This window comes from Panthera onca, chromosome X (genome assembly GCF_046562875.1).
Source record: "Panthera onca isolate mPanOnc1 chromosome X, mPanOnc1 haplotype 2, whole genome shotgun sequence".
Classification (NCBI taxonomy): Eukaryota; Metazoa; Chordata; class Mammalia; order Carnivora; family Felidae; genus Panthera; species Panthera onca.
This window is the reverse complement of record NC_138357.1, coordinates 38,703,819-38,730,564: the sequence shown is the minus strand read 5'-3', so window position 1 is coordinate 38,730,564 and position 26,746 is coordinate 38,703,819. Positions and strand designations below refer to the sequence as shown.

General features: G+C 39.6%; 1 pseudogene; it reads right to left on the bottom strand.

The window, feature by feature from the left end:
• Window positions 1–3,409: 3,409 nt before the first annotated feature.
• On the bottom strand, window positions 3,410–8,405 carry LOC145713730 (NHP2-like protein 1; annotated as a pseudogene).
• Window positions 8,406–26,746: the final 18,341 nt, after the last annotated feature.

Below are 26,746 nucleotides of genomic sequence, written 5' to 3'. Positions count from 1 at the left end.
ATATGCCCAATAAGCACGTAAAAAGATTCTCAACATCACTAATCATTAGGGAAATGTAAACCAAATCATAATGAGATTCCACTTCACACTCATTAGAATGACTATTTAAAAAAGAAAGAAGAGGGGCGCCTGGGTGGCTCAGTTGGTTAAGCGTCCGACTTCGGCTCAGTTCATGATCTCACGGTTCGTGAGTTCGAGCCCCGCGTTGGGCTCTGTGCTGACAGCTCAGAGCCTGGAGCCTGTTTCAGATTCTGTGTCTCCCTCTCTCTCTCTGACCCTCCCCCATTCATGCTCTGTCTCTCTCTGTCTCAAAAGTAAATAAACGTTAAAAAAAATTTTTTTTAAATAATAAAAAAAAGTAAAAAAGAAAGAAGATATTTGCAAATGACTTATCAGATAAAGGGGTAGTATCCAAAATCTATATAAAAAAAAATTTATCAAACTCAACACCTAAAGAACAAATAATCCAGTGAAGAAATGGGCAAAAGACATGAACAGACACTTTTCGAAAGAAGACATCCAGATGGCTAACAGGCACATGAAAAGATGCTCAACATCACTCATCATCAGGGAAATGCAAATCAAAACCACAATGAGATGCCACCTCATACAGGTAAGAGTGGCTAAAATTAACAACTCAGGCAACAACAGATGTTGGTGAGGACACAGAGAAAGCGGAACCCTTTTGCTCTTCTGGAGGGAATGCAAACTGGTGCAGCTGCTCTGGAAAACAGTATGCACTACTAAGTATTTATCCAAAGGATACAAAAATTCTGATTCAAAGGGGCACATGCACCCCAATGTTTATACCAGCACTATCAACAAGAGCCAACTTATGGAAAAAAGTCCAAATATCCATCGACTGACCAATGGATAAAGAAGATATGGTGTGTATGTATATATATATATATATATATATATATATATATATATATATATATATAAAATAGAATATTACTTGGCAATCCAAAAGAGCAAAATCTCACCATTTGCAACAATATGGATGCAACTAGAATGTATTATGCTAAGTGAAATAAGTCAGAGAAAGAGAAATATTATGCTTTCACTCATATGTGGAATTTAAGAAACAAAACAGATGAACATAGGGGAAAGGAAGGAAAAATAAAAGAGAAAGAGATAGGGAGGTAAACCATTAGAGACTCTTAGCTATAGAGAACAAACTGAAGGTGGCTGGAGGGGTGTTGGGTGATGGGATGGGCTAAATGGGTGATGCACACTAAGAAGGGCACTTGTTGGGATGAGCACTGGGTGTTATATGTAAGTGATGAATCACTAAATTCTACTCCTGAAATCATTATTACACTGTATGTTGACTAATTTGGATTTAAATAAAATTTTTAAAAAAGAAAAAAACAGAAAATAACAAGTGTTGGTAAGGATGTGGAGAAAGTGGAACCATTGTGTATTGCTGGTGAAAATGTAAAATGGTGCAGCCATTGTGGAAAACCAAATAGTGGTTCCTCAGAAAAATAGAATTATCATACGACTCAGCAATTCCACTTGTAAGTATATACCCAAAAGAAATGAAAGCAAGAGCCTGAACAGGTATTTGTAAGTAAGTATTCATAGCAACATTATTCTCAAGAGCCAAAAGCTGGAAACTGCTCACGTGTCCATCAATGGATGACTGGATAAACAAGATGTGATATATACATACAATGCAGTATTTTTCAGCCTCAAAAAGGAATGAATTGGACCCATGCTACAAAATGGATGAACCTTGAAGACATTACACAAAGTGAAATAAACAAGACATAAAAGGACAAACGCTATTTGATCCCACTTACATGCAGTTCCAAGAATAGTCAAATTCATAGAGACAGAAAGTAGAATAGTGGTCTCCAGGGGTGGGGCGGGGGGAAGGGGGCAATGAAAAGTAATTGTTTAATGAATACAGGGCTTCAGTTTAGGATAATGAAAAAGTTCTGGAGATGGATATTGGTGATGGTTGCACAGCAATGTGAATGTACTTAATACCACTGAAATGAATACTTAAAAATGGTTAAAATGGTAAATTTTATGTTATGTATATTTCACCACAATAAAAAATTGTTTAAATGCTTTCTGTCTGCAAAAATGTTTCCCAGCCTGCCACATTTACATTGGCTCTATCCCAATTTCCCACTGCCCGCGATTAGGCAGACTTCCTCCAAATCCCCTACTTCTGGCTCAAGTCAGCTAAATCTCCACGACACCAAGCCACTGGAAATAATTTCTTTGTAGGGTTAAGTTTCCCAGAAATTGGAAAGTCCCTACTGATGCCACCATGAATCAGACAAAACTCTGTAGTTTCTCTTCAGGCCAAAGAATTCCTGAATGTCCCTTGACAACTCTCCCCTCCTCCTTATGTCTATTTTGTTCCCCATGAAAATACTTATTACCATTTTGGGGGAGAATATGACTATATTTCTACATTACAATGCTCACAAGAATGACACGCTAGCACCGTCCTTCTGATGTGATAAAGAACACATACATCTGACCCACATTGTGGCAGGAAACAGGAGTAAGAGCTCTCGGAGCTGGTACCAAGTACCCCCTGAAGACATCTCCATCCACTAGAGAGGATGTTCCTTTGGATTCCGGCATCCTGTTATAGCTGCCAGTCAAGTCTCCATGATTTGCCCAGACTTCTTCATTCCAGTACCAGTTGACCCTTTTTTTTTTTCTTGCCACTCTTGACTCTTTCTTTCAAGACCTAAGTCAACTGTCCCATGTCTAACTCAGCCAGGCAGTTTCTGGGATTCTCCAGCACATCTCTTTGGTATGTTGCTGCCCTGCCACCCTCAGGGGCACAGTTGGGAGTTGGGGAAGGGGGGGGGATAATATCACATCTCCAAAGCAGAAAGCAGGGGCATATTAGCAAATGACACTTGGACATACACCTAGCAACCTCACGGGATATATGCTTTTCTCCCCAAATGGTACATAAACCCCTAGAGAGCAAACATGTATGGAAGGATTTTGTACTCTAGGCACAAGGGAGACAAAGCAAACAGCGTTTACTTCCAACATGCTCCCCACACAACAGGAAGTTAGCGCTTAAAAGCTGAAACCAAATCTCTCTCCTGGCTCTTCCCTGCCTTTGAATGGTGTCATCACTCTGCTTCCACCTGTTTTGACATGTGATTGTTTCTCAAAAGGGAGGATAAAATGGCAGAGAGCGAGAGAGAGTAGAGAGGGAGATTGGGGTGTGTGTGTGGGGGGGGTACTATATGGACAACAACCTATAAAACAAAACAAAAACAATACAGGAATGCAAAAACCAGATTCAGTGCTGTCACACAACAAGAGAGGGCAGCTGGAGATACTACGCGCTAACACACACAATATGATACACGACCCCAGGTTGAGGACTCAGTGACGAGTGGGGCAGAGACCACCGGTTTTAGACCAAGAGGCTTTCAGTGGACTGCTGAACCGACTGCTGCTTCAGCCGTAAGCCCTCTCCGATGGTGACAGAACAGGCGATGACAGGCCTGGCGACCCCACAGGCCCGCCCCAGGGCCTGCTCAGAGTGCATGAACGCACAGGGCACATTCTTAATCCTCCCGCAGCAGCAGAAGGTGCAGGGTCATCTCCAGGGGCTCTGCGTCTGCGGCCGTCAGCGTGAGCTCAGAGATGCCCCTGTTGAGGGGGTTGGCGGCTTCACTGGCTCCTTTCCGAAGCTGCTTGTAGTTACAGGACTGCCGAACAAGGGCCAGGGCTTTCTTGGTGAGGTGGGTGTCTACGAGGGGGTAGGCCTTCAGATTTACATCAGCCTCAGTCACGTCTGCAATTGTGAGGTCTCATCAGCCCTCAGGGAGTGTCATACCTCGGCCGGAAAATCGCACCACACTGGAGGAGTAGAAATGGCTGAGCACCTACTTATTATCATTCATGTGGCATTTGAGAATTTCCATAACACCTTCTTTTTTAATGTTTATTTATTTTAAGAGAGAGAGAGAGCAGGGGAGGGGCAGAGAGAGAGAGGGAGAGAGAGAGAGAGAATCCCAAGCAGGAGAGAAACGGGGATAGTTGGCAAAAAGCGCTAATGTCTATTACCACACCTTCCTCCTCTCATTGTAAGCCACAGTGAGCTACCTATAAGTTTTTGGAATGTGCACATGCTGTTCTTTTTGGCTCCCTCCCCCAATCCTTCTGGTACGCTTCTACTTGATCTTTCAGTTTCAGTTCAAGCGCTATGCCTCCAAGGAACCTTCCTTCTGTCTCATCTGCTCCCGTTTCTCCTTTCCCAGACCAGGTCAAGCGATCTGCTGTGCACTCCAACACTCTGTTCTTCCTTCCAGCATAAACCTTATCGCAGTCTCTGAATCTAATTGCTGATACAATTAATAAAGGTGAAATGGATAATCTTCAGAGCTTTGTCTGCTTGATCCTAAGCTTTTGCCCATTTGGCAAACCATGCTGCTCAGACCGGAGAAGAAGATGCCTGCCTTCTACTGTGGGCTGAGAGCATGTGGAATGGGTCTAGAAAGGGAGGGTGTGGCATATGAAAGTTGAGCTTCATTTATGAGCTAATCCTGGGACACATACTTCCTTGGGTGTGTTAACTGGGGTCAATGGGGCGGGGGACATGGCTATTCTGACAGTTTTATGTTCATTAAGCGAAGAACACCAGGGAATTTTGACTTCTTCCACAGGTTCCGTTGATGAGTTTCTAGCAGCCAAATGATACATGATTTGGGAGGTAGAGTTGAAACTCTTGTTGTATTGGGTTTTAGAGTGTTCTTTGCAAAATAGATAGACATCCTGACTGTGCTTGCTTTTTGCTAAGGATGTAGACGTGCAGCCCAAGGCATTTCTTCGGGAATCTTTGATAGTGCTTGATGTTCCCCTGTAGTAACAAAGAGCTCACTACCAAGGGCAGCACTTAGAATGACGTCCATGAAGAAGTGTTCAAACTCATTAGTAATTACAGAAACACAAGTTAACTAAGCAGCTCTCAGGCTGGCAAAAATTAAAAAGTCGATAATGTATTGATGAGGATGTGGGGATATAAGAAATCTTATGTTCTGCATAATGTAGACTAGTTCAGCTATTCTGGAGAACAATTTGGCACTACTCCATTCACTCGATGAATATTTATTGAACACCGTTCATGTGTCAAGAACCGTTCTAGGTGCTTGGGATATAAGCAGTGAAAGACACAGACACAAATCTCTTGGAATCTTACTATCAAAATAATAATTATAATATAATATAAGAATTATATTGATATATAATTATATTACATATTATAATAATAATTATAATATTTGCTATATAATTAAATAATATAATTATATGACGTAATTATATTATATATTTATAATTATTACAAGATAATAAAGATAATATCCAAATATTTCATTTATTAGATAATTATAAGTGCTAAGCAGAGAAAGTAAAGCAGGAAAGGGAAATACGAAATGTTCCATAGGAGTTGAAACTGAAAAAAGAGTGGCCAAGGAAAGCCTCACTGGCCTGAGGGTTACATAGTTAACGTAGTCACATTAAACACACGCACGTCCTCTCACCCAACAATTCTGCTCCTGCATATGTGGAAATATTCCAAAACAAGCCTGTAGAGGGACATGTATGAAGATGTTCATAGCAGCGTTATTTGTGCTGGTGGAAGTTCAGCAGAATTCCAGTGGAAATCCTTGACTGAAAGAGTGGATAGATAAAATGTGGTGGTTACGTGCCATAGAGAATTATGCAGCAGTTGGAAGTAACAGATTAAATATACACACAGCAATGTGGATTGCTCTAAAAACATAATGCTGAGTGAAAAAAGTAAGAAACAGAATGAGATGTACAGCAAAGTACTACTTATATAAAGAATACATGCCCACAAAACAAGAACACAGAGTTTGAAAACACATTTGAACAAAAAAAGCTACACGTTAAACATACCAGAATGGCTACCGGTATGTGGCATAAGAGGGGGAATGAGATATGGGGTTAAAAAATAAGATAAAATAAACACAGCCCAATATGTGGATTTGAAGTTCCAAAAATACAGATTTCTATAGGATGAGAGTCAAGTGTTTCTGTCACTCACCATGCAATTGTGCAGACTTACCCAATTCACTCAACTCATCTGGGTTTCAGTTTCCTCTGCTACATGAGAATAATATGTCCAGTCTTAGCTCCCTTCAAGGACTGTTGCAAGGTTCCAGTGTGTTAATGAACAGAAAAGGACTTCAAGTTTAAAGTGGAGACACTTATCTAATATAAGCAACGGTTATTGTTGCACAAAGTGGGTGTTTGTTGTTTGACTTCCCACTATGCATTTCCATTTTTGTTTGACTTCCCCCTATGCATTTCCATTTTTGTCTCTTCCCACCAATCCTGATTCCCATTTGGGGATACCTGTTTTGAAGCAGCTGACTCTATTCCAGGTGGAACACATGACCTAGGATAACCGCTCATTTCATCCCTTGTCCACGGTGATTGTTTTGGGGTGGTATATGATTTGGGCTGTTCAAATAAGACGTAATCTGAAGACTTTGGCTGGGAGTACTGAGGAAAGTAAGCTTCTTCCTTGTTTGCCATGACAAGGTAGTATGTAGCCCTGGAAGTAGCAGCTAAGTCCTTCTTTGGAGCAAGAAGGGGGACTCTACCTGAGAATGGAGTCCTAACAAATGAAGTGGAGCTGAGAAATGGAGAGAGAAGAAGAGTGAGCAGGCAACTGAGCAGAATGAAGCTCACCCAAAGCTGGGTTTACTCTTGAACTATACAGTGGCATTGGCCAGTAATTTCCCCTTTTGGGGTTAAGACAATTTGAATTGAGTCTTCAGTGGCTTGCAAACAAAGAATACAATCCTCAGTGATGCACTGTTATTTTTATCTGTTTATTGTTTTTTACAAGTACACACAAAACCTCTTAAAATAAACTGCAAAGCTGTAAGCAACACGGTGGGTCCTGAGGCTGAATTGGTACAATCTCTACACCGGATGGAAACGTTCTCTAGAAAGTGCCCTGAAATGGATTGTTCAAGGTTTTCAGCAGTTCCAGACTGCAAATGATGTCAGCTGCTCCAATTTTGGATTAGGAAAAAAGATATCTGCTTTCATACATTTGTTTCCTGATCTGTAGTTGACAAGAGAAAGAATCCTGGAAATAAAATTGTTGCAGGTGCCTGATGATTCCGATCCTTTAGCCACATGTGATGAAATGGAGACTTCAGTTTGTAAAGAATGCCCCTCTAGAGGATCCTGGGCTTCAGAATTGAACACCACAGGGAAGCAAGAGGAGCCTCAGCCTATAGTGTTCTGTGATGAGCACAGCTTCTTAGATTCCCAAGGCTGAGTCCGCAGAGCAAATGCTTTTGAAAGAATACAGCAGCCAGTATGCTAACAAAGAGAGTTAACATCCATCATCCAAACTGCTGTTTCCCTTCAGTGGCCTTGACTTCTTTCTAGAAAGAGTGCTTTAACACCCACAAACACTCTTTGTGCAGTTGGTTTGTGAAGATTTTCCCAGATTTGGGGGAGTGAGGCAGGAGGAAAGAATTAGCCTCCAGAATGGCAGCTCTTGATTTTCACAAACATCACTAGACTTGTCCGGGATGCCTATCATGCTTAACGGGCATGATGGAGAATGTAGAAGTTTGAGACTAGGGTCACACCCTCATGAAACAGACTACTTAGCCAGACAGGAAACACACAGTCACTCATCATGCTCCTCCAAAAATATGGCTTTTGCCTAATTTACTCCTGCTTATCCTCAGCTCAGATATCACTTCCTCAGAGATCCCTTCTCTGGTCAAATCCGCAGAAAGCAAGCTCTCATAGATCCATGCAAGTCTTCTCTGTAGCACTGACTGAGCTTGCACATTTACTTGGCGTGCTTTTTAGATTAAAGTTAGTTCTCCCACTGAACTCTTGGTTCCTTAGGGACAGAGATGGTCAAAGTCTTTGCTGTTTAAAAAACACACATGAGGGGCGCCTGGGTGGCGCAGTCGGTTAAGCGTCCGACTTCAGCCAGGTCACGATCTCGCGGTCCGTGAGTTCGAGCCCCGCGTCAGGCTCTGGGCTGATGGCTCGGAGCCTGGAGCCTGTTTCCGATTCTGTGTCTCCCTCTCTCTCTGCCCCTCCCCCGTTCATGCTCTGTCTCTCTCTGTCCCAAAAATAAATAAAAAACGTTGAAAAAAAATTTTAAAAAACACACATGCAACTTTCACTACGTGTCAGGCAATTTGCTCGGTAGTTTACAAATATTAACTCATTTAATTCTCATGGCAACTCCAGGAGGCATTATCATTGCCATCTATGGAGAGGAAAGTGAGACCCAGAGATGCAGAATAGCTTGCTCAAGTTCACAAAACTAAAAAATGACTTAGCCAGGATTCAAACCCAGGGAGGCTGGTGCCAGAGTCAACCATACTGTCAACCATCATGCTATGATATTTTGCTCACCATTACATCCCCAGTACCTATCACAATGCCTGACACAGAATATATGCTCAGTAAACATTTTCTCTTGGATGAATTAACGGATCTTGTCCTTTCTAACACTAAGTCAGGCAACCCAAAGTTAGCATAATAATCACACATTGACTTATAAATCATATTCATTAAGTTTGCACATAATTATAATAAGATCATTATAATCCTCCTTGTGATTTCTTTTACATTATTGCAGGGTTTTTTTCTCCCTCTTTTTTCTACTTTAACTTGTTTTCATTGAGATATAATTGACTTATAACATACTAGTTTCAGGTGTACAACAAAATGATTTTATATTTATATATACTGCAAAATGATCACTACAATAAGTTTATAAACATCCATCACCAAAAGTATTTACAACTTTTCTCTTGTAATGAGAAGTTTTAACATCTATCTTAGTAACTTTCAGATATACAATACAATATTATTAACTATAGTCACCATGCTGTATATTTCTTCCTCATGACTTATTTTATAACTGGAAGTTTATAAACGTTTTGACCATTTTGTCTCATGTCACCCACACCCACACCACACTGTAAATTCTATTAATTTGAATTTTTCTATTTAGCCAGTTAACATGGGAGTATCTTAAAATGAATGAGCTAAAATAGAAAATATTATGTAGAAAGCTTTCAACCAGTGGTATAGCCAAGTAAGCTCCTATAAGATTTGACCCACTTGCAAATAATAGACTAGGGTTTGGAAAACTATAGCCCCTACACCAAATCTATCCAGCCACCTGTCTTCGTAGATAAAATGTTATTGGAACACAGCCATGGCAATTCATTTGTATGCTCTCAATTTCTGCTTTCATGCTATAATGGAAGAATTCATGAGTTGTGACAGGTCGTTATACGTGACCCTCAAGGCTTAAAATATTTATTATCTGGCCCTTCATGGAAAAAGCTTGCTATCATCTGCTCTAGACAAAATAAAACAAATCATGGCATCAAGGCATTGATAAGAAAGAAGAAGATGTTGACACTTGGAAAAAAGGAAGTAGGGAGTGTGTTTCCTATTTTAAATCCCTTTTAACTTGAGGGTAGGCCAAAGATGGGATTGTGTGAGGCAGTTAATGCTCTTTTTTAATTTTTGTTTTATTTTCAAAAATTTTGATTCCAGTATAGTTCACATGCAGTGTTATATTAGTTTGGGGTGCACAGTATAGTGGTTCAACTATTCTATAGCTTACTTGGTGCCCATCATGATAAGTGTACTCATAACCCCCATCACCAGTTTCACCCATCCCCTACCCACCTCCCCTCTGGGAACCATCTATTTGTTCTCTATAGTTAAGAGCCTGTTTTTTGGTTGGTCTCTTTTTCCTTGGTTCATTTGTTTTGTTTCTTAAATTCCACATATGAGTGACAGTATACAGTATTTCTTTCTTTGACTTATTTCACTTAGCATTATAGTTTCCAGATCTCTCTATGTGGTTGAAAATGGCAAGATTTCAGTCTTTTTAATGGCTGAATAATATTCCATTGTGTGTGTGTGTATATATGTATATATATGTATGTATATGTGTGTGTGTGTATATATATATATATATATATATATATATATATATATATATATCTCATATCTTCTTTATGCATTCATCTATGGAAGGACATTGGGGCTGCTTGCATAATTTAGCTTTTGTAAATATTGCTGCTATGAACACGGGAGTGCACGCATCCCTTTGAATTTGTATACTTTGGGTAAATACCCAGGAGTGTGATTACTAGATCATAGGGCAGTTCTATTTTTAACTGTTTGAGGAAACTCCACACTGTTTTCTGCAGTGGTTGTACCAGTTTGCATTCCCACCAACAGTGCAAGAGGGTTCCTTTTTCTCCACATCCTCACCAACACTTGTTGCTTCTAGTGTTTTCAATTTTAGCAATTATGACAGGTGTAAGGTGGTCTTGATCTCACATCAATGATCATCGTTGTGGTCTTGATCTGCATTTCCCTGATGAAGAGTGATGTTGAGCATCTTTCATGTGTCTGTTGGCCATCTGTATGTCTTCTTTGAAGAAATGTCTGTTCATCTCTTCTGTCCACATTTTGATTGGATTATTTGGTGTGTGTGTGTGTGTGTGTGTGTGTGTGTGTGTGTGTGTTAAGCTGCATAAGTTTTTTCTATATTTTGGATACTAACCCTTTATCTGAAATGTCATTTACAAATATCTTCTCCCATTCAGTAGGTTGCATTTTAGTTTTGTTGATTGTCTCCTTTGCTGTGGAGAGGCTTGTATTTTAATGTATCCCCATAGTTTATTTTTGCTTCTGTTTCCCTTGCCTCAGAAGACATGGTTAGAAAAACATTTTTATGGCTGATGAATGTCAGAGAAATTACTGCCTGTACTCTCTTCTAGGATTTTTATAGTTTCACGTCTCACGTTTAGGATCTTAAACCATTTGAGGTTTATTTTTATGTATGGTGTAAGAAAACGGTCCAGTTTCATTCTTTTGCATGTAGCTATTCAGTTTTCTCACCATTTGTTGAAAAGACTTTTTCCCATCACATATTCTTGCCTCCTTTGTGGAAGATTAATTGACCATGTAACCATGGGTTTATTTCTAGGCTCGCTATTCTATCCTATTGATCTCTGTGTCTATTTTTGTGCCAGTACCATACTGGTTTGATTACTACAGCTTTGTAGTATATCTTGAAATCACTGGGATTGTGATACCTCCAGTTTTCCTCTTCTTTTTAAAGATTGCTTTGGCTATTTGGGGTCTTTTGTGGTTCTATACAAATTTTAGGGTTATTCGTTCTGGTTCTGTGAAAAACGCTGTTTGTATTTTGATAGGGATTTCATTAAATCTGTAGGTTGCCTTGGGTAGTATGGATATTTTAACTGTATTTGCTCCTCCAATCCATGAACATAGAATATCTTTCCGTTTGTTTGTGTTGTCTTCAATTTCTTTCATCAGTGCTTTATAGTTTCAGGGTATAGGTCTTTCACCTCCTTGGTTAAGTTTATTCCTAGGTATTTTATTATTGTGCAGTTGTAAACGGGATTGCTTTCTTTTTCTGCTGCTTCATTATTAGTGTATAGTAATGCAACAGATTTCTGCATATTGATTTTGTATTCTGCAACCTTACTGAATTCATTTATCAGTTCTAGTAGTTTTTGCTGGAGTCTTTTAGGTTTTCTATATGTAGTATCATGTCATCTGCAAATAGTGAAAGTTTAACCTCTTCCTTGGTTATTTGGATGCCTTTGATTTCTTTTTGTTTTCTGATTGCTGAGTCTAGTACATTGATTGATTTGTGAATATTGTGAATATTGTGAATTTGTGAATTTGTGAATATTGAACCACCTTTGCAGAATAATTCCCACTTGATTGTGGTGAATGATTTTTTCTTAAACGTATTCTTGAATTCAGTTTGCTAATGTTTTGTTGAAGATGTTTGCATCTATGTTCATCAGAGATATTGCCCTGTAGTTCTCTTTCTTGTAGTGTCTTTATCTGGTTTCGGTATCAGGGTAATGCTGGCCTCATAAAGTGAATTTGGAAGTTTTCCTTTCTTCCATATTTTTGGAATAGTTTGAGAAGAAAAGGTATTAACTCTTCTTTAAGTGCTTGGTAGAATTCACCTGTGAAGTTGGTCCTGGACTTTTGTTTGTTGGGAGGTTTTTTTAATCCTTGTCGTCAGTGTAAGTCTTTTGATTTGATCATTTAGTCCATTTGCATTCAAAGTAATTTTTTAAAGCTTTTATTTAAATTCGAGTTAGTTAACATACAATGTAATAATGGCTTCAGGTGTACAATATAGTCATTCAACACTTCTACGGGAGAATGTGGGGGTGCGGCATGTTTTTAGCAAGTTAGTTGGCACTGAACTGGTTCCCACAGGTGTCCATGTATCTAGGCTGGGGCCTAGGGGAGGAAAAGGGCTCCTGACAGCTATTTTATTCTTGGAGAAATCTCCCAAAGATCCTCGCCCCTTTAGCACATGCTCTGAGATTACTAAACCCATATCTCTCCCATACATCCCAGGCATTTTTCAAACTGCAGCTTCTATGCTGTATCTCCATGGGGCTGTTTGTTGTGTTGTCTTTTTAAAGGCCAGGCCTCAGTTTCCTATGGTCATCCTGGTCCTCCCAGAGCCAAGTCTGCTGATTTTTAAAGTTCCAGGTGTTAAACCATGCTAATGGTAAGAACTTGTGACATGTGTAGGAATTTGGTTTTCAAAGCCAAATGTTGCAGGGATTCGTCTTCCCCATATGAGTTCTCCATGCCTTGGGCACATACTGTGAGAGTCTGTTTCTCTCCTCTCTTCATGCTTGTGTCCTCTCTCCCTCCTGAGGACAGTCCTACTGGTCTGTCCCAACCTTGTCTCTGCCCTTCCTGCCCTCTTCACTGTATCCTCTTCTCTATATTTAGCTGTGGAAAGTCTGTTCTGACAGTCTTTGGTTCGTTTTCTGGGTTATTTACACCGATATGAGTGTTATATAGCTGTATCCGTGGGATGAGGTGAACTTGGGATCTTCTTACTTTGCCATCTTCCCTGGAAGTGTGAGGCAGTTAACATTCTAATAGAAAGCTAGCAGTCTTTCTGTCCTGAAGAATTGGAGGACAATGTTTTTGTCAACCACAGCCACTGGGAAGTGAGGGGGAAATTCCAGAAAGGACAGAGCTGTCGATGAGGAGTATTAAATTCTGCCCAAGTTTCTAATTTACCACTGAATCATGCATATATGGACAGAGGCAAACCAGCCAAGCTAAATAAACAGAGTTGGCAGTTTGAGTTGACTTACTGCCAACACAAAAATATCAATACTTTTCAGGGGAAAATATCAGAATCTCAAAGCCTACACAACCTAGCATTCCAAATATCCAGGTTTATAATACAGAACTGTTTAACACGTGAAGAAACAGAAAAATGTCACCCAGTGTCAAGAAAAAAAGGCATAGGAAAGCAGCCCAGGAAAATGTCACCCAGTCTCAAGAAAAAAAAGACATAGGAAACCAGCCAAGAGATTACCATAATATTGGAAATAGTGGACAAGGATTATAAAACAGCTACTATAACTATGCTCAATGAAGTGAAGAAAAATATGATTGTGATTAATCATAGGATAAAAAACATCAGCAGAAAATATACATTGTTATTTTTTAAAACATAATGGAAATTCTAGAATCAAAAAATACAACATACGAAATAAAAATTCAATGGATAGGCTTAAAAGCAGAATGTAAATGACAGGTGAAAGAATCTACAAACTTGAAGATAGAATAATTAGATTTATCTAATCTGAAGCAAAGTGGGAAATAATATTGGAAAAAGCTTTATAAAGTTTTAGAGACCAATAGAATGATACTTAATGGTTTAACATAAATGTCATTGCAATCCTAGGAAGAGAGAAGAGAATGGGGCAACAAATTGACGATACAATGGCTAAACATGTCCCAAATTTGTTGAAGAATTCAAGTTCAGTGAACTTTAAGTAGGATAAATACAAGTAAAACCATGCATAGACACATCATAGTCATACTTCTGAAAACCAAATATAAAATCTTGAGGTAAATAGGAAATAATGCCAGAAGGAAACTGGGATCTTCAAGAATGAAGGAAGATCAACAGAAATGGTAAATATCTATGTAAATATAGTAGATTGTTCTCTCTTAAATTAAAAAAAAATCTGTTATGATGGTTGAAAGCAAAAATTATAAAACTATTTGATGGAGACTCCAATGTATGTAAATGTATATATATAATAATGGCTACAACATACAGCAGGGAGTGCATAGGGACTCAACTCATGGTGATAAAGTTTCTACATTGTACTGAAATTGATAAAATATTAATTATAACCCTATAGCCATGAAGAATCAAGGATGTATATTTTAATCCCGTGAGCAACCACTCAAATTATTTAGAGATTTATTTAAAATTCAGTTCTTAACTTAAATGTAACACTAGAAATACTCAAATGATACAAAAGAAAGCAGGAGAGGGGGCGCCTGTTTGGCTCCGTCATTTAAGTGTCTGATTTCCGCTCAGGTCATGATCTTGTAATTCGTGGGTTCCAGCCCCGCTTTGGACTCTGTGCTGACAGCTCAGAGCCTGGAGCCTGCTTCGGATTCTGTGTCTCCCTTTGTCTCTTCTCCTACCCCACTCATGCTCTCTCTCTCTCTCAAAAATAAATAAGCATTTAAAAAATTTTTAAAAAAGAAAGGAGAGAAAAAAAGGGCAACAAACATAAAAACATAATAAAATTGCAGACTTAAATCCACACATATCAATAATTAAATTAAATGTAAATGTTTCCAAAGACAGAGACTAACAGATTACATAAAACCACGAGACTTATCTATGATGGTTAATCTTATGTGTGTACTTGACTGAACATAGGGTGACAAGATGAAACATTATTTCTGGATGTGTCTGTGAGGGTGTTTCCACTTAGTATGAGATTAGTATGTGAATCAGTGGACTCAGTAAAGTAAATTGCCCTCCCCAATGTGGGTGGGCATCATCCAATCTGATAAGGGCCTGAATAGAACAAAAAGTAGAAGGATGGATTTTCCTTTTTTTTTTTTTTTTTTTTTTTCCTGCCTTACTGTTTGAGCTGGGACATTTTATTTTATTTATTCATTTTTCTTTTTATTTTATTTTATTTTATTTTATTTTATTTTATTTTATTTTATTTTATTTTTTAATATATGAAATTTACTGTCAAATTGGTTTCCATACAACACCCAGTGCTCATCCCAAAAGGTGCCCTCCTCAATACCCATCACCCACCCTGCCCTCCCTCCCACCCCCCATCAACCCTCAGTTTGTTCTCAGTTTTTAACAGTCTCTAATGCTTTGGCTCTCTCCCACTCTAACCTCTTTTTTTTTTTTTTTTTTTTTTTTTTCCTTCCCCTCCCCCATGGGTTTCTGTTATGTTTCTCAGGATCCACATAAGAGTGAAACCATATGGTATCTGTCTTTCTCTGTATGGCTTATTTCACTTAGCATCACACTCTCCAGTTCCATCCACGTTGCTACAAAAGGCCATATTTCATTCTTTCTCATTGCCACGTAGTATTCCATTGTGTATCTAAACCACAATTTCTTTATCCATTCATCAGTTGATGGACATTTAGGCTCTTTCCATAATTTGGCTATTGTTGAGAGTGCCGCTATAAACATTGGGGTACAGGTGCCCCTATGCATCAGTACTCCTGTATCCCTTGGATAAATTCCTAGCAGTGCTATTGCTGGGTCATAGGGTAGGTCTATTTTTAGTTTTCTGAGGAACCTCCACACTGCTTTCCAGAGCGGCTGCACCAATTTGCATTCCCACCAACAGTGCAAGAGGGTTCCTGTTTCTCCACATCCTCTCCAGCATCTATAGTCTCCTGATTTCTTCATTTTGGCCACTCTGACTGGCGTGAGGTGGTATCTGAGTGTGGTTTTGATTTGTATTTCCCTGATAAGGAGCGACGTTGAACATCTTTTCATGTGCCTGTTGGCCATCCGGATGTCTTCTTTAGAGAAGTGTCTATTCATGTTTTCTGCCCATTTCTTCACTGGGTTATTTGTTTTTCGGGTGTGGAGTTTGATGAGCTCTTTATAGATTTTGGATACTAGCCCTTTGTCCGATGTGTCATTTGCAAATATCTTTTCCCATTCCGTTGGTTGCCTTTTAGTTTTGTTGGTTGTTTCCTTTGCTGTGCAGAAGCTTTTTATCTTCATAAGGTCCCAGTAATTCACTTTTGCTTTTAATTCCCTTGCCTTTGGGGATGTGCCGAGTAAGAGATTGCTACGGCTGAGGTCAGAGAGGTCTTTTCCTGCTTTCTCCTCTAAGGTTTTGATGGTTCCCTGTCTCACATTCAGGTCCTTTATCCATTTTGAGTTTATTTTTGTGAATGGTGTGAGAAAGTGGTCTAGTTTCAACCTTCTGCATGTTGCTGTCCAGTTCTCCCAGCACCATTTGTTAAAGAGACTGTCTTTTTTCCATTGGATGTTCTTTCCTGCTTTGTCAAAGATGAGTTGGCCATACGTTTGTGGGTCTAGCTCTGGGGTTTCTATTCTATTCCATTGGTCTATGTGTCTGTTTTTATGCCAATACCATGCTGTCTTGATGATGACAGCTTTGTAGTAGAGGCTAAAGTCTGGGATTGTGATGCCTCCTGCTTTGGTCTTCTTCTTCAAAATTACTTTGGCTATTCGGGGCCTTTTGTGGTTCCATATGAATTTTAGGATTGCTTGTTCTAGTTTCGAGAAGAATGCTGGTGCAATTTTGATTGGGATTGCATTGAATGTGTAGATAGCTTTGGGTAGTATTGACATTTTGACAATATTTATTCTTCCAATCCATGAGCAGGGAATGTCTTTCCATTTCTTTATATCTTCTTCAATTACCTGCATAAGCTTTCTATAGTTTTCAGCATACAGATCTTTTACATCTTTGGTTAGATTTATTCCTAGGTATTTTATGCTTCTTGGTGCAATTGTGAATGGGATCAGTTTCTTCATTTGTCTTTCTGTTGCTTCATTGTTAGTGTATAAGAATGCAACTGATTTCTGCACATTGATTTTGTATCCTGCAACTTTGCTGAATTCATGTATCAGTTCTAGCAGACTTTTGGTGGAGTCTATCGGATTTTCCATGTATAATATCATGTCATCTGCAAAAAGCGAAAGCTTGACTTCATCTTTGCCAATTTTGATGCCTTTGATTTCCTTTTGTTGTCTGATTGCTGATGCTAGAACTTCCAGCACTATATTAAACAGCAGCGGTGACAGTGGGCATCCCTGTCGTGTTCCTGATCTCAGGGAAAAAGCTCTCAGTTTTTCCCCGTTGAGGATGATGTTAGCTGTGGGCTTTTCATAAATGGCCTTTATGATCTTTAAGTATGTTCCTTCTATCCCGACTTTCTCAAGGGTTTTTATTAAGAAAGGGTGCTGGATTTTGTCAAAGGCCTTTTCTGCATCGATTGACAGGATCATATGGTTCTTCTCTTTTTTTTTGTTAATGTGATGTATCACGTTGATCGATTTGCGAATGTTGAACCAGCCCTGCATCCCAGGAATGAATCCCACTTGATCATGGTGAATAATTCTTTTTATATGCTGTTGAATTCGATTTGCTAGTATCTTATTAAGAATTTTTGCATCCATATTCATCAGGGATATTGGCCTGTAGTTCTCTTTTTTTACTGGGTCTCTGTCTGGTTTAGGAATCAAAGTAATACTGGCTTCATAGAATGAGTCTGGAAGTTTTCCTTCCCTTTCTATTTCTTGGAATAGCTTGAGAAGGATAGGTATTATCTCTGCTTTAAATGTCTGGTAGAACTCCCCTGGGAAGCCATCTGGTCCTGGACTCTTATTTGTTGGGAGATTTTTGATAACCGATTCAATTTCTTCGCTGGTTATGGGTCTGTTCAAGCTTTCTATTTCCTCCTGATTGAGTTTTGGAAGAGTGTGGGTGTTTAGAAATTTGTCCATTTCTTCCAGGTTGTCCAATTTGCTGGCATATAATTTTTCATAGTATTCCCTGATAATTGTTTGTATCTCTGAGGGATTGGTTGTAATCATTCCATTTTCATTCATGATTTTATCTATTTGGGTCATCTCCCTTTTCTTTTTGAGAAGCCTGGCTAGAGGTTTGTCAATTTTGTTTATTTTTTCAAAAAACCAACTCTTGGTTTCGTTGATCTGCTCTACAGTTTTTTTAGATTCTATATTGTTTATTTCTGCTCTGATCTTTATGATTTCTCTTCTTCTGCTGGGTTTAGGCTGCCTTTGCTGTTCTGCTTCTATTTCCTTTAGGTGTGCTGTTAGATTTTGTATTTGGGATTTTTCTTGTTTCTTGAGATAGGCCTGGATTGCAATGTATTTTCCTCTCAGGACTGCCTTCGCTGCATCCCAGAGCGTTTGGATTGTTGTATTTTCATTTTCGTTTGTTTCCATATATGTTTTAATTTCTTCTCTAATTGCCTGGTTGACCCACTCATTCGTTAGTAGGGTGTTCTTTAACCTCCATGCTTTTGGAGGTTTTCCAGACTTTTTCCTGTGGTTGATTTCAAGCTTCATAGCATTGTGGTCTGAAAGTATGCATGGTATAATTTCAATTCTTGTAAACTTATGAAGGGCTGTTTTGTGACCCAGTATATGATCTATCTTGGAGAATGTTCCATGTGCACTCGAGAAGAAAGTATATTCTGTTGCTTTGGGATGCAGAGTTCTAAATATATCTGTCAAGTCCATCTGATCCAATGTATCATTCAGGGCCCTTGTTTCTTTATTGACTGTGTGTCTAGATGATCTATCCATTTCTGTAAGTGGGGTGTTAAAGTCCCCTGCAATGACCACATTCTTATCAATGAGGTTGCTTATGTTTATGAGTAATTGTTTTATATATCTGGGGGCTCGGGTATTTGGCGCATAGACATTTATAATAGTTAGCTCTTCCTGGTGGATAGACCCTGTGATTATTATATAATGCCCTTCTTCATCTCTTGTTACAGCCTTTAATTTAAAGTCTAGTTTGTCTGATATAAGTATGGCTACTCCAGCTTTCTTTTGGCTTCCAGGAGCATGATAAATAGTTCTCCATCCCCTCACTCTCAATCTAAAGGTGTCCTCAGATCTAAAATGAGTCTCTTGTAGACAGCAAATAGATGGGTCTTGTTTTTTTATCCATTCTGATACCCTATGTCTTTTAGTTGGCGCATTTAATCCATTTACATTCAGTGTTATTATAGAAAGATATGGGTTTAGAGTCATTGTGATGTCTGTATGTTTTATGCTTGTAGTGATGTCTCTGGTACTTTGTCTCACAGGATCCCCCTTAGGATCTCTTGTAGGGCTGGTTTCGTGGTGACAAATTCCTTCAGTTTTTGTTTGTTTGGGAAGACCTTTATCTCTCCTTCTATTCTAAATGACAGACTTGCTGGATAAAGGATTCTCGGCTGCATATTTTTTCTGTTTAGCACACTGTAGATATCGTGCCAAGCCTTTCTGGCCTGCCAAGTTTCAAAGGAGAGATCAGTCACGAGTCTTATAGGTCTCCCTTTATATGTGAGGGCACGTTTATCCCTTGCTGCTTTCAGAATTTTCTCTTTATCCTTGTATTTTGCCAGTTTCACTATGATATGTCGTGCAGAAGATCGATTCAAGTTACGTCTGAAGGGAGTTCTCTGTGCCTCTTGGATTTCAATGCCTTTTTCCTTCCCCAGTTCAGGGAAGTTCTCAGCTATAATTTGTTCAAGTACCCCTTCAGCACCCTTCCCTCTCTCTTCCTCCTCTGGGATACCAATTATGCGTATATTATTTTTTTTTAGTGTATCACTTAGTTCTCTAATTTTCCCCTCATACTCCTGGATTTTTTTATCCCTCTTTCTTTCAGCTTCCTCTTTCTCCATAACTTTATCTTCTAGTTCACCTATTCTCTCCTCTGCCTCTTCAAGCCGAGCCATCGTGGATTCCATTTTGTTTTGCAATTCGTTTAAAGCGTTTTTCAACTCCTCGTGACCGTTCCCTAGTCCCTCGATCTTTGTGGCAAGAGATTCTCTGCTGTCCTGTATACTGTTTTCAAGCCCAGCGATTAATTTTATGACTATTATTCTAAATTCACTTTCTGTTATATTATTTAAATCCTTTTTGATCAGTTCATTAGCTGTTGTTATTTCCTGGAGATTCTTCTGAGGGGAATTCTTCCGTTTGGTCATTTTGGAGAGTCCCTGGCGTGGTGAGGACCTGCAGGGCACTTCCCCTGTGCTGTGGTGTATAACTGGAGTTAGTGGGCGGGGCCGCAGTCCGACCCAATGTCTGCCCCCAGCCCACTGCTGGGGCCACAGTCAGACTGGTGTGTGCCTTCTCTTCCCCTCTCCTAGGGGCGGGATTCACTGTGGGGTGGCGTGTCCCGTCTGGGCTACTTGCACACTGCCAGGCTTGTGTTGCTGGGGATCTGGCGTATTAGCTGGGGTGGGTAGGCAAGGTGCACGGGGGCTGGAGGGGCAGGCTTAGCTCGCTTCTCCTTAGGTGATCCACTTCAGGAGGGGCCCTGTGGCAGCGGGAGGGAGTCAGATCCGCTGCCGGAGGTTTGGCTCCGCAGAAGCACAGAGTTGGGTGTTTGCGCGGAGCGAGCAAGTTCCCTGGCAGGAACCGGTTCCCTTTGGGATTTTGGCTGGGGGATGGGCGGGGGAGATGGTGCTGGCGCCTTTGTTCCCCGCCAAGCTGAGCTCTGCCATCCGGGGGCTCAGCAGCTCTCCCTCCCTTTGTCCTCCAGCCTTCCCGCTTTCCGAGCAGAGCTGTTAACTTATGACCTCCCAGACGCTAAGTCGCGCTTGCTGTCGGAACACAGTCTGTCCGGCCCCTCCGCTTTTGCCAGCCAGACTCGGGGGCTCTGCTTGGCCGGCGAGCCGCCCCTCCGCCCCGGCTCCCTCCCGCCAGTCCGTGGAGCGCGCACCGCCTCGCCGCCCTTCCTACCCTCTTCCGTGGGCCTCTCGTGGGCGCTTGGCTCTGGAGACTCCGTTCTGCTAATCCTCTGGCGGTTTTCTGGGTTCTTTAGGCAGGTGTAGGTGGAATCTAAGTGATCGGCAGGACGCGCTGTGAGCCCCGCGTCCTCCTACGCCGCCATCTTCCGGCACTCCCCCTATTCATTTTTCTATTGAAGTATAGTTGACAACCAAGAAAACATTAGTTTCTGGTATACAACACAGTGATTCAACAACTCTGTATGTTATGTTATGCTCGCCAGAAGTGAAAATAAACTCTTTGACCATAAAACACTATTACAATATCACTAAGTATATTCCTTGTGCTTTATCTTTTATCCCTGTGACTTACGCATTCCATAACTGGAAGCCTACATCCTCCACTCTCCTTCACCCATTTTGTCTGTCCCCCGCTCCCCTCCCCTCTGGCAAGCATCAGTTTGTTCTCTGTATTTATGAGTATGTTTCTGCTTTTTGTTTGTTTATTCTTTTTGTTTAGATTCCACATACAAATGAAATCATGGTATTTGTCTTTGTCTGACTGATTTCACTTAACATGATACCCTCTGGGTCCATCCATGCTGTTGCAAATGACAAGATCTCATCTTTTAAATGACTGAGTAATATTCCAGTGTGTGTGTGTGTGTGTGTGTGTGTGTGTGTGTGTGTGTACCACAACTTCTTTATCCATTCATCTAATTAATGGACCCTTCGGCGCTTCCATATCTTGGCTATTGTAAATAACACTGCAATAAACATATATTTTTTTTGTAAATACCCAGTAGTGGAATTACTGGATCAAATGGTATTTCTATTTTTAATTTTTTGAGGAACCTCTAAACTGCTTTCCACAGTGGCTGCACCAATTTACATTCCTACCAGCATCGCACAAGGGTTCCTTTTTCTTCACATCCTCGCCAACACTTGTTATTTCTTGCCTTTCTGATTTTAGTCATTTCTGACAAGTGTAAGATGTTATCTCATTGTGGTTTTGATCTGCATTTCCCTTAGTAATGTTGAGAATATTTTCATGTGCTTATTGACCATCTGTATGTCTATTTTGAAAAAATGTCTATTCAGGTCCTCTGCACATTTTTAATTCGATTATTTGGGGTTTTTTGGTGTTGAGTTGTAAAAGTTCTTTATATGTTTTGGATATTAACCCCTTATCATTCCGAATACCTTCTCCCATTCAGTGGGTTGCCTTTTTGTTTTGCTGATGGTTTCCTTCACTGTGCAAAAGTTTTTCATTTTGATGTAGTTCTAATAGTTTGTTTTTGCTTTTTTCCCCTTGCCTCAGGAGACATATCTAGAAAAAAATGTTTCTATGGCTGACGTCAAAGAAATTACTGCCTATGTTTTCCTCTAGGAGTTTTATGATTTTAGGTTTCACATTTGGGTTTTTAATCCATTTTGAGTTTATTTTTGGGTATGGTGTAAGAACATGGTGCAGTGTCATTTGTTTTGCATGTAGCTGTCCAGTACTTCCAGAATTATTTATTGAAGAGATTATCGTTTCCCCATTGTATATTCTTGCTTCCTCTGTTGCAGATAAATTGACCACATAAGTGTGGGTTTATTTCTGGGCTCTCAACTCTGTTTCATTGATGTATGTATCTATTTCTGTACCAATACCACACTATTTGAATTACTACAGGTTTATAGCATATATTGCAATCTGTGACTGTGATGTCTCCAGCATTGGTCTTCTTTCTCAAGATTGTTTTGACGATTAAGGGTCTTTGTGTTTCTATACAAGTTTTAGGATGATTTGTTTCAGTTCTGTAAAAAATGCTATTGGTATTTTGATAGGGATTACACTGAGTCTGTATATTACTTTGGGTAGTATGGAAATGTTAATATTAATTCTTCCAACCCATGAGCACAGAATATCTTTCCATTTGTGTGTTGCCTTCAATTTCTTTCACCAGTGTTTTATACTTTTCACTAGGTTTTTCACCTCCTTGGTTAAATTTATTCCTATGTATTTTATTCATCTTTGTGCAATTATAAATGAAATAGTTTTCCTTTTTTAATGTTTATATGGAGAAAGAGTGAGAGAGAGACACTGAGAGAGGGGGAGAGTGAGAATCCCAAGCAGGCTTCTTGCTCAGCGCAGAGCCTGATGTGGGACTTGCTCTCACAACTGTGAGATCTATGACCTGAGCTGAAATCAAGAGTTGGACACTTCACCAACTGAGCCACCTAGGCGCCCCTGAAATTATTTTCTTAATTTCTCTTTCTGCTACTTCATTATTGGTGTATAGAAATGGAACTGATTTCTACATATTAATTTTGTACCCTGAAACTTTACGTAATTAATTACTTCTCATATATTTTTTGTGCAGTCTTTATGGTTTTCTATGTATAGTATCATATCATCTGCAAATTGTGACAGTTTAACTTCTTCCTTACCAATTCAGATGCCTCTTATCTTTTTCTCGTCTGATTGCTATGGCCAGGACTTCCAACACTATCTTGAATAAAAGGGGCAAGAGTGGACATCTCTATCTTGTTCCTGATTTTAGAGGAAAGAGCTGGGACATTTTATCTTCTCTTCTCTGTCTGACCCTCGGACCAAGATATACACCGTGGGCTGCTTTGGTTCCCAAGCCTTTGGACTCAGACTGAATTACACCACCAACTTTACTTGGCCTCCAGCTTGCAAATGGCAGATTGTGGGACTTCTCAGCATTTATAAATTGCTACATTATTATATGTATATGTGTGTGGATATAGATATAGATATAGATATAGATATAGATATAGATGTAGATATACAGATATATAAAAAACATACACAGACATACCCCTATGTCTTCCTGGTTTTGTTTCTTTGGAGCAACCTCACCAATCCACCAACTATATATTGTCTATATGACACCCACTTGAAGTATAAAGAGACAAATAGGTTAAAAGTGAAAGCATGGAATATGACATATCATGAAAACACTAAAAAGGAAGCTTCAATTCTCCCTGAACATACAACATTTTAAAATGTGTATGAACTTCAAATATTTGATCAAAAATGGAAACAAATAAGGAGAAATAAACAAATCCACAGTTATTATTCTTGAAGACTTCAACACTCCTCTCTCAGCCATTGATATAGCAATGATACAGAAAATCAGTAAGGATACAGAAAAACAGAATGACACTATCAACAACTTGATTTCATTTCCATTTATAGAGCACATCCCCCAACAACAGGGGAATACATTCTTTTCAAATGCATATGGAACATATACCGAGAGAGAGCATAATATGGACCACAAAACAAACCTTAAAAAATTTCAAAGAATTGGGGCATCTGGGTGATTCAGTTGGTTAAGCGTCCAACTCTTGATTTTGGCTCAGGTCATGATCTCATGGTTTGTGAGTTCAAGTCCCACATCGGGCTCTGTGCTGACAGTGCAGAGCCTGCTTGGTATTCTCTCTCTCTCTCTGTTCCTCCCCTACTTGTGCTCTCTCTCTCTCTCAAAATAAATAAACTTAAAAAAAAGAAATTTCAAAGAATAGAAACAATGCAATGATCGGGGCGCCTGGGTGGCTCAGTCGGTTGAGCGTCCGACTTCGGCTCAGGTCACGATCTTGTGGTCCGTGAGTTCGAGCCCCGCGTCAGGCTCTGGGCTGATGGCTCGGAGCCTGGAGCCTGTTTCCGATTCTGTGTCTCCCTCTCTCTCTGCCCCTCCCCCGTTCATGCTCTGTCTCTCTCTGTCTCAAAAATAAATAAATGTTAAAAAAAAATTTTAAAAAAAAGAAACAATGCAATGATCCTAAAAGAAACAAACTAAAATTCAATAACAAAGATATCTAGAAAATCTCCAAATACTCATAAATGGAAGAAAATTTTTCTATATAATTGAGAAGTAAAACAGGAAATCTCAAGGGAAATTTTTAAAAATACTTTTTAAAAATGTTTATTGTTTGTTTTTGAGAGAGAGTGTGGGGGACGGGCAGAGAGAGAGGGGGGACAAAGGATCTGAAGTGGGCTCTGTGCTGACAGCAGAGAGCCTAATGCGGGCCTCAAACTCAGAACCGTGAGATCATGACCTGAACAGAAGTCAGTTAACCATCTGAGCCACCCCAGCACCCCTAAAAAATATTCTCAACTGAATGAATGAAAATAAAAATACATGTTGTAGCTGTGGGATGCGATCGAAGCATCACTAATAGGGAGATTCGTAGCAGTTAATGCTGATGCAAGAAATAGGTAAGATCTAAAATCGGTAATCTCAGCTTCCGCTTCATGAAACTAGGAAAAGAAGATCATATTAAACCCAAAGGAAGCATAGGAAAGAAATTATTAAAAATAAGATCATAAATCAATGAAATTAACAGAAAAGAATGAGAATAAATCCAACCAAAGCTAGTTTTTTTTTTTTTACAAGATCAATAAAATTGACAAACCTCCAGCCAGATGGACCATCACAATAAGAGGGAAGACAGAAATTACCAATATCAGTCACGAACAAAGGAATCTCACCACAGAACCTATAGGCATGAAAAAGAAAATAAAGGGACACCGTAAAGGACTCTATGCCTATAATTCTTCAACTCTGACAAAATGGACCTTGAATCGTCCTATATTCATTAAAGAACTGAGTATACAGTCAGCGCATAATCCAAGGAGGTCAGAGGGAATTTATTAGAAAGGATTACACCACAGAGGTGGCAACTACAAGTCCTTTTGCTATTGCTGTCTCAAGACATTTTGCTAACTAGCAGATCACACATCAAATCTTTTTATTGGTGAAATGAATGGCATATTGTTAAGATGAATGCTAGAGAAGGGCTCTTATTTGTAAACCTCAAAGTATTCAATATATGTGGATTAGCTAAAACAGAAGATACTCCATATCTTCACTTGAACAGGGCATAAGAATACACCTGTGGAGGGGCGCCTGGAAGGCTCTGTCAGTTAAGCTCCCACTTCTGCTCAGGTCATGATCTCATAGTTCATGAGTTCAAGCCCCATGTCGGGCTCTGTGCCGACAGCTCAGAGCCTGGAGCTGCTTGGGATTCTGTGTCTCCCTCTCTCTGTGTCCCTCTCCCGTTCGTGCTCTGTCTCTCTCTCAAAAATAAATAAACATTAAAAATTATATATATATATATATAAAAGAACATACCTTTGGATATCCTCCATAGAATAACACTAGTGACTTGATCCCCAGTGGGTCCTGTGCTCTGCCATTAGTTTAGCAGGTTTTCTGACTGTATGAAGCAAACTAGAAAACTATGTACTGCATCTTTCATAAGGATGTGCTCAGAGCACATAAAGGGACAGAAACCTAGGACTTCATCAAGCTTATAAAAGTTTTATGATTATCTGTACCTAGTTTGCAAATGAATAATGTCTGCGTGAGGCAAAATTTTATATAAGCCTTTGTTTTTCTTGTAATCTTGTAGGGAGAACACAGAAGAGTAGCTAGACCTCACTCACCACCTCCAACTTCTCTGCCAGCTATCCGTATTTACCAAATACTATTTCTGCATTACCAAGTGACTTATGTCAGTTTGCATTAGCTAAGTAGTATGTTAAGCACTTTGTGTTCTCTAACCCATTTATTTCTCAAAGCAATGTTAGGGGACAGGAACAGGTAATATGATAAAACAGTAAGGTGAGTAAGATGAAGCTGGGAGAGAGAAAATGACATACCTAAAGTTATACAGCAAGGCCAGGGACTCGGGCTGTCTGATTTCAGTGCTGGTGTTTTCACCACTCTACTCCATTTTACTACTTGATGTTTTTAATCATCTCCACAGAAGATACAAAGTCAGATAGATGGGATGAATAAGAACCACCTTTGCGGTGCCTGGGTGGCTCAGTCGGCTAAGTGGCTGGCTC